General features: G+C 39.9%; 1 long non-coding RNA gene and 1 other non-coding gene across 2 annotated transcripts; one reads left to right on the forward strand and one right to left on the reverse strand.

The window, feature by feature from the left end:
• Nucleotides 1–1,321: 1,321 nt before the first annotated feature.
• Nucleotides 1,322–1,428, reverse strand: LOC145565715 (small nucleolar RNA R71). The gene has a single exon (XR_014095095.1). It is a non-coding gene; the product is annotated as a small nucleolar RNA R71 (small nucleolar RNA).
• A 12,482-nt stretch (nt 1,429–13,910) lies between these two features.
• Nucleotides 13,911–14,966, forward strand: LOC145563609 (uncharacterized). Its single transcript, XR_014094565.1, has 2 exons — nt 13,911–14,387; nt 14,767–14,966. It is a non-coding gene; the product is annotated as an uncharacterized LOC145563609 (long non-coding RNA).
• Nucleotides 14,967–16,243: the final 1,277 nt, after the last annotated feature.

Consider the following 16,243-nt stretch of genomic DNA (forward strand, 5'->3'; position numbering starts at 1 on the left):
CTCACATCGAAAGATGGGGTTTTGGAGTGTGTCTTTTCTTGTGTAATTAGATTATGCTACTTTCATGATTTTGGATGTTTGGTTTCATTGACTAGGTTGCTTTAGTATGGTAATTAGGTGAGAAATCCCAATTATTTGAGCTTCATGCTAGTTCGGAGCGGATCGAGAGACAAACTCGAGCTAGAAACCCACTTCCTATCCTTGAGACTTAATCCTTATTGTGTTAATGCTTAATCTAGGGAGTACTTATGTTGTGACCTTGAAAGAAGGCAATGTTAAGTTCCTTTTCTATCTTCTATGTGTGCTCATGATTTATCCTTGTTATTGATTCCTTGGCTTTGGTTGGTGTTGAATCCCGTTTCCCCTAGCGTTCTTTTATATAGTAGCTAACCATTCAAAACCCAATTTGTGACCGAATTAGCTTACAACCATTTTATACTCTCGGTGTACTTACCCATTCCCTGTGGATACGATCCTCTACTTACCCTAGACTTGTCTTAGGTTGGTTTAGGTAGAAATATTGTTTGGTTTTAGGGTAATTGTCCAACGACCGATATATCCTCTACCAAAATGGCGCCGTTGCCGGGGAGTGGCGTTAAGCATTGAGTTACTTATGAGATATGTGAGACTAGTTCATTTGTATAGCTTCATTTTTCTTTATTTTCTTTGACTAGCCTACTAATCTCCCATCTAGTCTTCTTTGTTTATGCCCAAACGCAGCAATAGGACACTTCCTCTTGTGCCGTTGAATCTCGAGCTTGAAAAAGTGGTAAGGGAAAATCGAAGAGAAAAGAGGGCGATAGCTAGTGGTGCTACATCAAGTGAGCTACGAGTGGTAGTGGAGTCCGATCACTCTAGTTCTAATGAGTTTAGTGGAGACACCATTCCATTAGAATCACCAAGGACAAATTCTCCAACTTCTCCACCTATCCGCCAATTCGACATGGCCCAACCGAATAAAACTTTGAGAGAGTTTGGTGTCCCTCCACCATACCAAGAAGCGAGTGGGATTGTTACTCCCACCACCGAAGCAAACAATTTTGAGATAAGGCCTGCCCTTATCACCTTGATCGAGGGCTATCAATTTTCCGGGGCCAAGCATGAGGATCCCATTGCACATCTTAAGCAATTTACGCGGTATTGCAGCACCGTGAAGGCTAATGGGGTAACTCCGGAGTACATCCTTCTAAGTATGTTTAAATTTTCTCTCACGGGGAGTGCAAGTGATTGGCTTGATGGGTTGACTCCGAACTCATTGACAACTTGGAATGAGGTAACTTCGGCATTTCTTGGGAGGTTCATACCTCTTGGAAGAACGGCGGAGTTGAGATCCAAAATATCAAATTTCCAACAAGAACCCGATGAGTCTCTTTATGATGCTTGGGAGAGATACAAGAGCTACCAAAAACAATGCCCACATCATGGCATGGAAGATTGGCTCTTATTACATGGGTTCTATAGGGGTCTCTTGAGGGCGGATCACATACTATTGGATGGAGCATCGGGTGGTCCTCTCATGAACAAGCCACCATTGGAAGCACTCAAAATCATCGAAGAGGTGGTGCAAAATTACATCGATTGGAGTCATGATGAAAGGAACTCCACAAAAAAAGGAGGAAGGTATGAGGTTAGTGCTATTAATATGCTTAGCTCAAAATTAGATGCCTTGTCCTCTAAATTTGATCAAAAGCAATCTTCTCCCCCTCCCATTTCCCCTCTCCAAAACTCACATGCATCTAACTCTTCAAATGATAATGTGTCTATGCAATTGGTGTCTTGTGAAGTATGTGGTGGTGAAGACCATATGTCTTCGGAGTGTCCCTTGTTGAATGAGCAATGTTCCCCTTCTATGGAACAAGTTAATAATGTGAATGCTAATCCTAGGTTTGACCCCTACTCCAATACCTATAATGAGGGATGGAAAAATCACCCCAATTTTGGTTGGAGAAGTGGCCAAACCCAAGGGCAAGCTAGAGGTCAAGGTCAAGCTAGTAGTGGTGGTAACTATGTGTCTAATAATCAACGGAATTATAGAAATGACAATAGGTACCAACAAAAAGGTCAATACTCTTCCACTCACAACCCACCCGGTTTCAATGGAGGTGTAAGACCAAATCTAGCTCCTATTCCTAAACCACCACTACAAATTCAAGCTCCCCCTCCTCCTAAGTCTAATCTAGAAAGCATGTTGGAGCAATTCATGAACTCCCAAACTAAAAAGACAAATGACTTAGAGGAAAGCTTAAAGAAAATGCAAACCCACAATAAAATGTTGGAAAATCAAATGGCCCAAATAGCTAGTGCCCTTAAAGGCAAGTCTAGTACCTCATCGCCTAGCCAAGGTCTAGATCCTAGAGAGCAAGCCAATGCCATTGTAACTAGAAGTGGAAAAAGCTTGGGGGAAGTTCAAGGGAAGGGAATGCAACATGACTTAGAAGGTGAGAAGTCAAAAGAAAGAGTGATTGAAATGAGTGATTCCCATGGAGAGTTGAGAGTAGAAGAAGAAGAAGAAGAGAAAACCAAAAAGAAAGAAGTTGAAAAAGAGAAAAAAGAGAGTGAAATCCCACTACATGTGGCAAAGATTCCTTTTCCGGGAAGATTTGCCGGGTCTAGACTTGATGAACAATTTGCTAAGTTTTTGGAGGTCTTGAGGAAGCTTTATGTTAACATTCCATTCACCGATGCTATTAAACAAATGCCAACTTATGCTAAATTTCTTAAAGACATTTTGAGTAATAAAAGAGAAGTTGACTTTGTGGAAACGATTAATATGCCGGAAAATTGTAGTGCAATTATTCAAAATAAGTTGCCCACTAAGCTTAAAGATCCCTGTAGTTTTTCTATTCCATGTGCTATTGGTGAAATGGTATTTGATCGTGCTTTATGTGATCTTGGTGCTAGCATAAGCTTGATGCCCCTTTCTATGTGCAAAAGACTTGGCCTAGGAGAGTTAAAGCCCACCAACATTTCCCTTCAATTAGTCGATCGTTCGGTTAAGATGCCTTTGGGAAAATTAGAGGATGTCCCCCTTAGGGTGGGCAAACTTTACATTCCGGTGGATTTTATTGTGCTTGATATGGATGAGGACTTGAATGTCCCCATAATTCTAGGTAGGCCTTTCTTAGCCACGGTGGGGGCTATTATTGATGTGAAACATGGTAAATTGTCTTTGCTTGTTGGAAAAGAGAAAGTGGAATTCAAATTGAACCAAGTTATGAAATGTCCTTCCAACATGGATGATTGTATGAGTATTGATATTGTTGAGAATGTTATTAATGAATCCATACAATTGCATTTGCATAACACTAATGATTCTCTTGAGTATGAACATGAAAGTAAAGATAGGTCTTGCAATGAAGGCATGGAGATGGAGCCAATTGAGGAGATTCTTGACTCCACCCCCATGGACAAGGAAGAAGCAAACCTAGTAATTGGAAAAGAAGAAGTGAAGAGACAACTCATGAACGACAATGGTAAGGAATGCCCAAGTGTAGAGCTAAAACCTCTACCATCCAACTTGAGGTATGAGTTTCTTGGTCCATCTTCTACTTTTCCGGTTATTTTTAATGCTTCATTGGATGAGGTTCAAACCTCGAAATTATTGAATGTATTAAGGATGCATCGCAAAGCTTTGGGATATAAAATGGATGATTTGAAAGGTATAAGCCCAACGCTTTGCATGCATCGAATTTCATTGGAGGATGATGCTAAACCATCAATTGAAAGACAAAGAAAGCTTAATCCTCCAATGCTTGAAGTGGTCAAGAAGGAAGTTCTTAAACTACTTGCCGCCGGTATCATTTATCCTATTTCTAATAGTAGGTGGGTGGCACCGGTGCAAGTAGTCCCTAAAAAGGGGGGGATGACGGTTATTAAAAATGAAAAAAGTGAACTCATCCCCACTAGAACTATTACCGGTTGGAGGATGTGTATAGACTATCGTAGGCTAAACACATCCACTAAGAAAGACCACTTCCCATTGCCTTTTATTGATCAAATGTTGGAAAGGTTAGCGGCTCACAAGTATTTTTGTTATCTTGATGGTTATTCCGGGTTCTTTCAAATCCCAATTCACCCGGATGACCAAGAGAAAACAACATTCACTTGTCCATATGGCACCTATGCTTACCGTAGGATGCCATTTGGCTTATGCAATGCCCCCGCTACCTTCCAAAGATGTATGATGGCAATTTTTGCGGATATGATTGAGAAAGAAAAGGAAGTTTTTATGGATGACTTCTCGGTTGGGGGAAGTTCTTTTGATGATTGTTTAATTAATCTCAAGCGATGTTTGAAAAAGTGTGAAGAGGTCAACCTTGTCCTCAATTGGAAGAAATGTCATTTTATGGTTCAAGAAGGCATTGTTCTTGGCCATAAGATCTCTCATGAGGGGATTGAGGTTGATAGGGCTAAGGTGGATGTAATAGAGAAGCTCCCACCCCCTACTAATGTGAAAGGGGTGAGATCTTTCTTGGGACATGCCGGTTTCTATCGGCGTTTCATCAAGGACTTCTCTAAAATACCCAAACCTCTTACTACACTTCTTCAAAAGGAGTGTGATTTTGTATTTGATGATGCTTGTCTAGATGCATTTTGTAGGTTGAAGAATGCATTGATCTCGGCACCAATAGTGCAAGCTCCGGATTGAAGCCTCCCCTTTGAATTAATGTGTGATGCAAGTGACACGGCGGTTGGTGCCGTGTTGGGGCAAAGGAAAGAAAAGAGGGTGCACGTGATCCACTATGCAAGAAAAACATTGAATAATGCACAAAAGAACTACACCACGACCGAAAAGGAGCTTCTTGCGGTAATCTATGCTTTTCACAAGTTCCGTTCTTACCTTTTGGGTTTAAAGACCATTGTCTACACCGACCATTCGGCAATCAAATATCTCATGTCCAAGAAGCATTCAAAGCCTAGGTTGATGAGATGGGTGCTTGCTTTGCAAGATTTTGATATAGAAGTGAAAGACAAAAAGGGGACGGAAAATTCGGTAGCGGACCATTTGTCAAGGTTGGAAATCCGAGATGAAGATGTTGATCAACTTCCAATCAATGATGAGCTCAAAGATGATGTTTTGTATGCTATCCAAGCAAAGTCATTGCCTTGGTATGCCGATTTAGTGAGCTACTTGTCTTGTGAGGCGATTCCACCGGAGTTCACCCCTCAACAAAGAAGAAAGTTGAAGCATGAGTCGAAAAGGTACATATGGGATGATCCTATTTTGTACAAGATAGGGGTGGATGATCTTTTGAGAAGATGTGTTCCCGACGATGAAATTCAAAGTGTGCTTCATATGTGCCACTCATCACAATGTGGTGGTCATATGGGAGCAAACAAAACGGCGGCAAAAGTGTTGCAATGTTTGTTATTTTGGCCTACTCTCTTCAAGGATGCATGGGTCTTTGTGAAGACTTGTGACAAATGCCAAAGAACTGGGAACATATCAAAAAGAAATGAGATGCCTCAAAATCCGATCTTGGAATTGGAGGTGTTTGATGTTTGGGGGATCGACTTCATGGGTCCCTTTCCTTCATCTTACGGTAATCTCTACATTCTAGTAGCGGTGGACTATGTGTCCAAATGGGTGGAAGCTCTTGCATCACCAAAGAATGACTCCAAGGTGGTGATGAAGATGTTTAAAAAGATCATATTCCCAAGATTTGGCGTTCCACGGGCTGTGATAAGTGATGGAGGGTCTCATTTTGCTCATCGAACATTCAAGGCTTTATTGGCTAAGTACGGAGTTCACCATAAGGTGGGTTTGTCCTATCATCCTCAGACAAGCGGCCAAACGGAGGTTTCAAATAGAGAAATCAAGCTCATTCTTGAGAAGACCGTGGCTAGAAGTAAGAAGGATTGGGCGGCAAAGCTTGATGATGCCTTATGGGCATACCGTACGGCTTTTAAGAATCCCATAAGGACCACTCTTTATAAGTTGGTCTATGGGAAGTCTTGCCATTTGCCCGTAGAATTGGAGCACAAGGCTCAATGGGCAATCAAAGCCTTGAATTTTGACCTCAAAAGTGCCGGAGAGAAAAGAATGCTAGACTTGCATGAACTAGAGGAATTGAGAATGAATGCATACGATAATGCAAGCTCTTACAAGGCAAAGTCTAAGGAGTTTCATGACAAATACATCATCAAGAAGGACTTTAAGGAAGGTGATAAGGTTCTTCTCTACAACTCAAGGTTAAAGCTTTTTCCCGGAAAGCTTAAATCAAGGTAGAGTGGCCCTTTTAAATTGGTAAAGGTATTTCCCTATGGCTCAATTGAAGTTTGGAGTGAGAGCACCGGAGCATTCAAAGTGAATGGTCAACGCCTCAAGATTTATTATGAGGGTGACAAGAAAGGTGTGGTTCACTCCATCAAGGTGAAAGAATTCAATGTCTCCGGTTAATGTGATTGGAAGGTCGTCAAGCTAGTGACGTTAAAGAAGCGCTTCCGGGAGGCAACCCGAGTTCCTCACCCTCTCCCTTTAAACTATTACTTTATTCCTACTATTTTTATTTTTACTAACTTTTCTATCTTAATATCTTTTTTAGGTATTTGATGAAAGGAGAAGTAAGAAAAGAAATTTTGGTTGAAGTAATCATACAAAAAAAAAAAAGAAGAAGAAGATAGCAGCAGCAGCAAGGGAGCGGCCTCTCCAGTACTGAGGAGAGGCCTCTCCAGAGTCTTCACCAACATACTGCCAAGGAGGCAGATTTGAAATTTTTAGTGAGGAGCGGCCTCTCCAGAAGCAAGTTGCGGCCGCGCCTCAGGAGCGGCCTCTCCTGCTCTTCCTCCAACAAACTGATATTTTTGGCAGATTCAAAAAAAAAAAGTGGAGCGGCCGCTCCACAGGAATGCCGCGGCCACGCCGTAGGAGCGGCCTCTCCAATGATGAGGAGAGGCCTCTCCAGCCTCAACAAAAGCAATCTGCCATTTAGGCAGTTTAAAAAAAATCAGAAGGAGCGGCCTCTCCCCTTTCAAGCCGCGGCCGCGCCAGGTCGTCGCGGCCTCTCCTACTTCTGACGCGACCACGCCTCACCGCCTGGGCGTCACTGCTTTTAATTTATTGACAAACAAAAAAAAATCGATCAGTAAAAACCGAAACCCCCCCCCCCCCTCCCTTCTTCTTTCACCTTTTCACTCCACCACTCATACTCACTCAAACTCTCCTTTCTCTCTCTAAAAAACACCTCAAACACTCACCATCTCTCATCAAATCCTCACCTTTCTACTCAAATTTTCTCACCAAAATTCACAAATCCTCAATCCTCACCACATTTGCAACACATAGAACCCAAGTTTACACATTCTCAAGCAAGAACAAGGAAACCCCCAAATTCACATTCATTTGAAGAACAAGAAGTGGGTCAACGAATTTGAAGCAAGGAGGTACAAAATTGAGCAAGGATAAGCAAATTTAGAGTATTTCCATACTCTAAGGGGTATAATTTCTCTCCTTCCTTCACTTTCCCTCTTGAACCCTAGAGTTCTTCTTGTTTATTTCTTAAATTTGGTAAATTTGAGTGAATTTTTGTCATCCTTGTGTGTGAAATTGTGTAGTACATTGTTGATATTGTGAGAAAAATTGCTATAATGAGTGTTATAATGTGAGATTTGTGATTTGTGAATTTGACATATTGTGGAGTCCTTTGTTAAAATCATTGTTCATGTTGGTTGATTGAATTTTGTTGATTGTTGGTAATTGTTGTTGTGAGTGGCTTGTTGGTATTGGGTTGAAATTTTTGTTGGTAAAATTGGTTGTTTTTGAAAAGAGAAACCATGGTATTTGGGAAGAGAAAGTCTAAATCCGCTACTCCATCTTCCTCTACCACAAATGTACCCGAAGAAAACCAACCTCCAATAATTAAGATCCTACCCGCCTACAAATCCGCTTACAACGATCTCAAAAAAAGAAAAATACTACCAACAAAATTTTATGACCAAGAAGCTTGTCAAACCCTTGGGGTAGATGTGGGAGTAAGAAGGGTGGCCGAAAATTTTGGGTGGCTAGATTTTCTAAACAAAAGAGAGCAAACTTATGCCGACCTCACCCTTGAATTCCTTTCCTCCGTCAAAGCCACAAAAATCTCCCAAGAAGGGGAATTTCCCGAGTTCAAAATCACATTTAGGATGTTTAATGCCGAAAAGACTTTAACCCTCACGAGATTAAATGAGATTTTTGGATGGAATCCCTTGAACCATGTCTTGGATCCTTTAAATGAAAATGTGAGAGGCTATGATGAGCCGAATTGGTGGAATGATGTAGCAAATACCCCTTCTTTCAAAACCAAGTCAAGCCTAGCTAGCCATATGTATAGCCCGGTTCTTCGCACCTTCCATAGATTAATAGGGTATGCATGCTACTCAAAAAAGGACCTAGGCAAGCTCACAAGAGAGGAAATCAAAGTCCTTTACATGGCTTCTAGGTTAGAGAGAGATTTTGATGGACAAGTCAACATGGGGATTAGATTCATCACTAGATGCATTGATTTGAGGGAAAAAGAAGAGATGAACGGAGATATACAATGTGGGGGTATGATAACTATCATAGCTAAAGCTCTTAAGTTTGAATACCATCTTAGCTTGATGACTCCGGTGGGTGGCTCTAATGCTTTAGATATAGAAGCAATGATTAACCGTTCCTTCATTAAGGCTTCTAACCGTCCCGGCATCTATAGTTGGAGAGTGAAGGGTAGACACCATTGCTACCTTCCCTCTCCTCGCTTGACCCAAACTGTGGGTGCGGCTACTACTTGGGCGGTTCCCTTTCAACCCTTGCTTCCGAGAGACAACATTCCCGAAGTAGAGCCACCACCACCCCAACCTAGGGGAGAGCCTAGGAGGGCTAGCACTTCCACCGTACCCGACTACTTGGTAGGTTCCTCTTCCTCCTCCTCTTTTGATCTTGAGTCTGCATTTAGGAACATGAACCTCATGCATTCACAACATTTAGAATATCAAAGCTATGTTGCACAACAATCATATCAACACCAAGTTGAGAGGGGTGACTTTCTCCCCTACCTCAACTACCCTAACCGACCTATTCAAGAGGGTCCCGTGGCGGGTTGGAACAACAACCAACCCACATACCCATTTTGGCAAGGACCACGTAGCTCCTTGACCGAGACTCGCACCTACCCACCCTATGACTACACCCAACCCGGGGGTAGTGACTATAGAGGCGACCCTAGCTACTACTACATCCCCGACCCTCCCATTGAGTCTAGTTCTTCTTCCTCCGCTTTCCTTTACCCGGAGACCCATGACCATTTGTATAGGGGGCATTATGGTTTTCCACCCGGCTATGAGGGTGGATGGGGCACTAGTGGAGTGCCGGATTACGGTCATTATCGTAGTCAACCAAACTACGATTTTCCCCCCTACACCGATGCCCCTTCTCCGACTTCCCTAGGCGACATTGACCCTAACTATAACTTTGTTTACTCGCTCGGGAGAGCCCGTCTTAGAGAGGATGAGGACGAAGGAGACGATATGGATGAGGAGTAGGCACCTCTTTTACCATCCCCTACCCCTCTTTTCTTGTATAGGAACACCGAGGACGGTGTCAAAGACTAGCTTGGGGGGGTGCTTTTGCATTGTTTTTACTTATTTGGGGATGGTAAGTGCCTAGCTTGGGGGTGTGGTTTGTGTGTGAGCTCTTAAGGTTGGTTGTCGATGTTGATTTTGTTATGCTTCTTGATTGTGCTTGCTTGGTTACTCTTTTAGACATATTTGCATGTTGTATGAGTTTTGAGAGGTTGAAGGTGGTATGTCAGATGTTTTGGTATTGACTTAGAATACTTGCATTTTGATGTGGTTTCCCTCTTTGTTCTCATATGCATGTGTCTTTAGAGTACTTATCCTAGCCATAACTTTGATTTTTCGCTCTCTCTTGGCATGTCTTGTTTGATGATGATGATGATTATTTCATGATATTGATTGTTGTGTTGGTGGATTGATTTGATGAGATTTTTGGTGATTCTTGCTCCCTTTTTAATCCAAAGCCCTAAGATCCAAACTTGCTTCCTTAAAATCCAAATTTCTTATCATGTGAATTTTAGTTTCCACTTTTCTAGTTAATATTGTAATTATCCTCTAAAAAAAAAAAATTTGCCCAAGGATGAGACTCAAATGACGATTCTTATGTGATTCCTTTGTTTGACTCTAGAGTGATGAGTAGTTGTAAAAAAAAAATATAAAAAAAAAAATTGTGTATATTAGAGTTGGGGTCATTTAGAAATTTATTAACCTTGATTGCACAAGTGTATATGAAATAAAAGCCGATGAATGCTCAATTGCACGTCTAGTCTAGGACATTGCTTAATTTGCTCGAAGTAGGATATGTTTGAGTTAATTTGTGGTCCCGTGTGCCCTTGATGCGTTTCCCACTCTCCCCAAAGCAAAGCTTTACTAGAGACTTAGTTATTTGTGTAATGTATGAAATAAGTGGCATAATAAGCCACAAGTTATCAATAAAAGAAAAAGCCGCTCACAGTTAAAAGATGTGAGGGCATTGAATGAAATGAAAAAAAAAGGAGTAGAAAAATGAAATGAAAAGAAGAAAAAAAATAGGGACTCCAAAAATTCCCGATAATTTCTTTCTTTAGAGGTCAATTTGTGGTTGCCTCCCACACTTCTTTTTTTTTTATGAAATGTAAAAGTCTCAAAATAGAGTGTAGTTAGGGGGTGTCTACGCGCATCTTGGGAGGTGGACTAGTATTTTGCAATTTTATAACCGAAAGAGAGCTTGTTAAAACCTTGAAATAGCTTGATGTGCTTTAATGAACTAGTAAGAAGCTTAAATAAGTGTCCTAGTGCAATCTTGTTTAATTTCTTTCTCTACCTCTAACTCTTGTGTACATTGGTTAGTTTTTCGTGAATGAAAGTTGCTCTTTAGCTTTACTTGTGTTTCACATCACGATGAGTTGACTTGGGCAAATAACTAAAATAAAAAATAAAAAATAAAAAATAAAAAAAATATTTGAGGATATTTGTAGTTTGGTAGTTTTGTTGTGGTTTGTGTGAGTTGTGGGTTAAGCTCAAGGGAAACCCTCACGAGATAAAAACTCGTCCTCCATGGCGACTTAGGGGTTTAAATTGCTTTTCACTTGTGCTAAAAGTGATTATGGTTGTTACCATGCGGATTTGTATTCATGTGCTTCCTCCTTGTTGCTTTCCCCTTGATACGTTGTAGCAAGTTGTTGTCCTTCTTTGGTTTGACATGTTTGTTTTGCTCGAGGACGAGCAAAGGCTTAGCTTGGGGGGATTTGATAACTTGTATTTTGGTATGGTTTTAGGGTGTCTTTGAACCTTGTTTACTTGATAAAATCAGTGTTTTGGTTCACTTTTGCTCTATTACTATGCAATTTTTGTGTACCCTATGCTTCACGGGTTGTTGGTGTTTTTGTTGAGTTGCTAGGCCTAAAGATGACCAAGTGAAGCCTATGGATGATGAATCAAGTTGGAAAGCAAGAAGATGATGAAAAGAAGCCAAAGCAAAGTAGCCAAGTGAAGAAGAAGAAGAAACTGCAGTGGAGCGGCCTCTCCAAATAGTGGCGCAACCTCTCCTTAGGCGCGGCCTCTCCACCTCGTTGCCAAACTTCCTGCCTCACTTGGCAGTTTTGAAAGAAGAAGTGAGGAGAGGCCTCTCCAACATTATGCCGCGGCCTCTCCACCTGGAGCGGCCTCTCCACCTTTCTGGAGAGCCCTCTCCGCCTTGCTACGAAGCTTTTTGCCATTTTGTCTCCAGCATGGAGCGGCCTCTCTAGGCCTTGGAGAGGCCGCGCCGACGGGTTCCGCAAACTTTCTATTGCGGAGTTTACTATGAAATTGGGGGTTATAAATAGCTTTAAGGGGCTCATTCGTGGGGATCTTCGGCTCTCTGAACTCCAGTAGACTTATTATCTTAATTATTTCATAGTTTTCCTCTCCCTTAGTTTAGTTTCTCAAAAACTCAATCATTTGTAAGAATTATTGGAAGTTTGTTCCATCAATTTCAACAATTTTCCCAACTTTGAAGTTTATTAATAATCACTTTCCTCTATCTCTTGCTCTTAATTTTCAATTTTAATTGTTTTGAATTGATAATTTCTCCCTTAATCTTGTTTATAAACTCTTGCATGTGTAATCCATCTTTGTTTCATCTCTTTCCTAGCTTATTTGAATTCATTAAAACCCTAGATTTAATTGTTAGAGTAATTTCCACCATGTTTAGTGAGTAGTCTCTTAGTTAGGGGTTGGGTGAAGACCCAACCAAGCTATGGCTAATTGACTTGGAATTATTCATGTGCTACCTTGGATTGATAGTTGTTTGTGCTTGAATTGATAATTGCATGTGTATTTTGTTGGCCACAATATGCCCATGTGTTCATCCCTCTTCTCACAATGAAAGATGGGGTTTTGGAGTGAGTCTTTTCTTGTGTAATTAGATTATGCTACTTTCATGATTTTGGATGTTTGGTTTCATTGACTAGGTTGCTTTAGTATGGTAATTAGGTGAGAAATCCCAATTATTTGAGCTTCATGCTAGTTCAGAGCGATCGAGAGACAAACTCGAGCTAGAAAACCACTTCCTATCCTTGAGATTAGACTTAATCCTTATCGTGTTAATGCTTAATCTAGGGAGTACTTATGTTGTGACCTTGAAAGAAGGCAATGTTAAGTTCCTTTTCTATCTTCTATGTGTGCTCATGATTTATCCTTGTTATTGATTCCTTGGCTTTGGTTGGTGTTGAATCCCGTTTCCCCTAGCGTTCTTTTATATAGTAGCTAACCATTCAAAACCCAATTTGTGACCGAATTAGCTTACAACCGTTTCATACTCTCGGTGTACTTACCCATTACCTGTGGATACGATCCTCTACTTACCCTAGACTTGTCTTAGGTTGGTTTAGGTAGAAATATTGTTTGGTTTTAGGGTAATTGTCCAACGACCGATATATCCTCTACCAGTGCACCATGCGCATGGTGCACCCGGGTGCACCAACCAATAAAATTATGTGTTATGATGATTTGAAATAAACTTTTGCGAATTTTGGCAAATATTGGGGTTTTGAGTTTTTTCGCAGCAGGAATGTAAGGGTTTTCCTAAAATTTGTCAATTTGATGCTAATTTTAGTTCATAGTGGTGTTTTAAGAATGGATTTAGTTATTTAAAAGATTATTTTCATGTTGTAAACCATTGAGATTTTAATTTCAGAAACTAGTTTATTTAAAAAAAATAAAAATAAATAAACAAATAAATAAAAAGTAGTGAATGTCAGGGTAAATTGAATTAGGAGTATCAATGGTATCATATATTGATCTTATTCGGACATGGGTATACACCAATTTTGTGAATATATACCATGGCTCGTTTGGCCCAAAATGAAGATCTGACACTTGTACTTGATTTAAAATGGAGAGTACGTATATTTTTATTGACTCCGTACGACTCTTACGAGTAGTATTTATTTGTGGTCCAAAATAAGCAACAAGGTACAAATTACAAATGACAGGGGGTTCAACCTTTGATCTATTATACACAAACCCATAATCTTTGCCATGGCAAAGATCTCACTGTTTTATATACACCTTGTATGAATGTGTGGGTAGAGGTATATCAGCATGAGAATGAATTGCTTTAGTAATGTAGCTGTATTAGTTAATCATAATACTACTTGTTAAAGTACTCCCTCCGTCCCTTAATCCCTAAATTACATTCCTCTTTCTCTCTATTATGTGAGGAATAAATGCTAGAAAGAGGAATGTAATTTAGCGACAGAGGGAGTAGCTTTTTTTGGGATAATTGTTGGTGAAGACAGGGGATCTGTTGTTGGGACTGACTGACCACTTACAAAATACATTTTTTTCACAGTTGAAACAAGGAAAGCTCTTAATGTCCCATGGTAACCGGTCATAAATAGGGCTGGCAAAAGCTGACCCGACCCGACAACCCGACCCGAACCCAACCCTAAATAAATGGGTTTTGAAAGAGATTTTCAACCTGTTTATGTAATTAGGTCAACCCGAACCCGACCTGAAGTTAAATGGGTCGGGTACAGGTTGGAAATCCCAACCCGAAACCAGCCCGCCTAAACCCATTTAATTAATTGGGTTGGTTTCAGGTCGGGTCAACCCGAACCTAACCCACCTAAACCTGTTAACCAGCCCTAATTTTAGTTATTTACACCCTAACTTTTAAATATGGGCTAAGCCCAAATATCTAACCACAAAAATGAAAAACCCTAAGCTTTGTTCTTTATTCACGCCACTTCCCCAATTCCCCTCTTTTTACTCATTCTCTCTCCTCTCTCTCTCTCTCTCTTTCATCTCTCTTCTCTCTTGTTTCCATATTTTTTTCCATGAAAATTGTTTATTAAAGCTTGTGAATCTTCATCTCAACATTGTCAAAGGTAATTTGCTTGCTAATTAATTCTCTTTACTTAATTGTTCTGTTTTTTATGCATTTTAGTTCTTCAATTTCATCTCAACATTAGTTTGTTTTTATGTGTTTACTTGTTTGCGATTTAATTTCTTCGATTTACTTTTTTAATTTGATTTAAGCTCGTTTGTTATGAGTGCGTTTTGTGCAAGCGGTTTTTTTCACCATTATGAGTGAGATTACTTGTTTTTACAACTGTTTTTTATGAGTTTATGAGTGAGATTAAGTGATTTTGTTTGATCTTTTCATCTGATTATATGATTCTAAGTCTGCACGCATTTGGCATTTAGTATTTTGATAAAGTTAGCCTAATTATTTATCTAATTAACTAATTTATTCTTAATTAACAGATGGTTGATACTTGATTGTCCTCTTCCTCCATAACCCGTTGAACTTGCTGATTATGAAGAATCAGATGATGAAGTTACTAATTGGCAAATATTGAATTTCTGTTATATATATTTTGGAACTCTTGGAACTTTTTAGTGTTGTATAATTGTACTATAAACTATGCAGCAAGTGGCTTTGAATTTGCATTTTACATTTTTTATGTTGTTCAATATTTCAGGTTAATTTTTGAAAAAGAATTATATTTTTATTTTTAAAAATTACAAGATTAGTTAAAAAGATTACAGGTTAAAAAAAATAACAAGGTTAATCAATTTTTTTTTTAAATAAAAAAACAGGTTAAGACGGGTCGGGTTCAGGTCAACCCGCTTAAAATCAGGTCGGGTTCGGGTTGAATTTTTTCAACCTGTTTAAGTAAACAGGTCGGGTTCAGGTTGGGGGGTCCTGACCTGTTTATGTAAACAGGTCGACCTGAACCCGACCCGACCTGTTTGCCAGCCCTAGTCATAAATTCTAAGGGAAGTAATAAATATGTATGTAGTTTTATACTCCGTATTAAAAACCATTTTCCATTACAAAGTAAATGAATGTCCTTCCCAATCGTGTGTATTCAATAACTTTCCATACACAATTTGAATAAATAGAAAGATATTGTTTCCTTCTCATTAATCACCTTGGGAAATATATAGCAAATACAAGTCCTAGTCCTAGTATCACAAGATAACTTAGGATCTTCGGAAATTAACTAAAATAGAATATGGAAATATTATCATATCAAACTAAATATTCTATCATATCTCAATACCCCCCTCAAGTTGGAGCGCTCGGATCATAAGTGCCCAACTTGGAAAGAAGATAATCAAACTGTGCCTTCCCAAGAGCTTTTGTAAAAATATCCGCAAGCTGTGAAGATGTCGGAACATGAGATGTAGAAATCCACCCCTCTGTAATTGCATCACGAACAAAGTGACAATCAATCTCGATGTGCTTTGTCCGTTCATGAAAAACTGGATTCTTTGCAATGTGCAGAGCTGCTTCATTATCACAAAATAACTTAATCGCCTTCGGATGCTGTACTCCAAGACTCAACAACAAAGCTTTCACCCATTTTAGCTCTTTAGAGCACGAAGACATGGACCTATATTCGGCCTCCGAAGAAGAGAAAGAAGCAGTAGGTTGTTTCTTAGTTTTCCATGAAATTGGAGATTTTCCAAGGAAAACAAGCCAACCAGATAAAGAACGACGAGTCAAAGGGCAAGCAGCCCAATCTGAATCACACCAACCCTGCAGATTTAAATCACAATCAGAGCTCAATAAAATACCTTGTCCGGGAGACCCTTTCAAGTATCGAACCACCCTCATTGCAGCATCCCAATGTTCAATACGAGGTTGCTGCATAAACTGAGACAGAATATGAACCGAATATGCCAAATCAGGGCGTGTGACAGTAAGATAGATCAGACGACCCACAAGCCGTCT

This window comes from Chenopodium album, chromosome 10 (genome assembly GCF_948465745.1).
Source record: "Chenopodium album chromosome 10, dcCheAlbu1.1, whole genome shotgun sequence".
Classification (NCBI taxonomy): Eukaryota; Viridiplantae; Streptophyta; class Magnoliopsida; order Caryophyllales; family Amaranthaceae; genus Chenopodium; species Chenopodium album.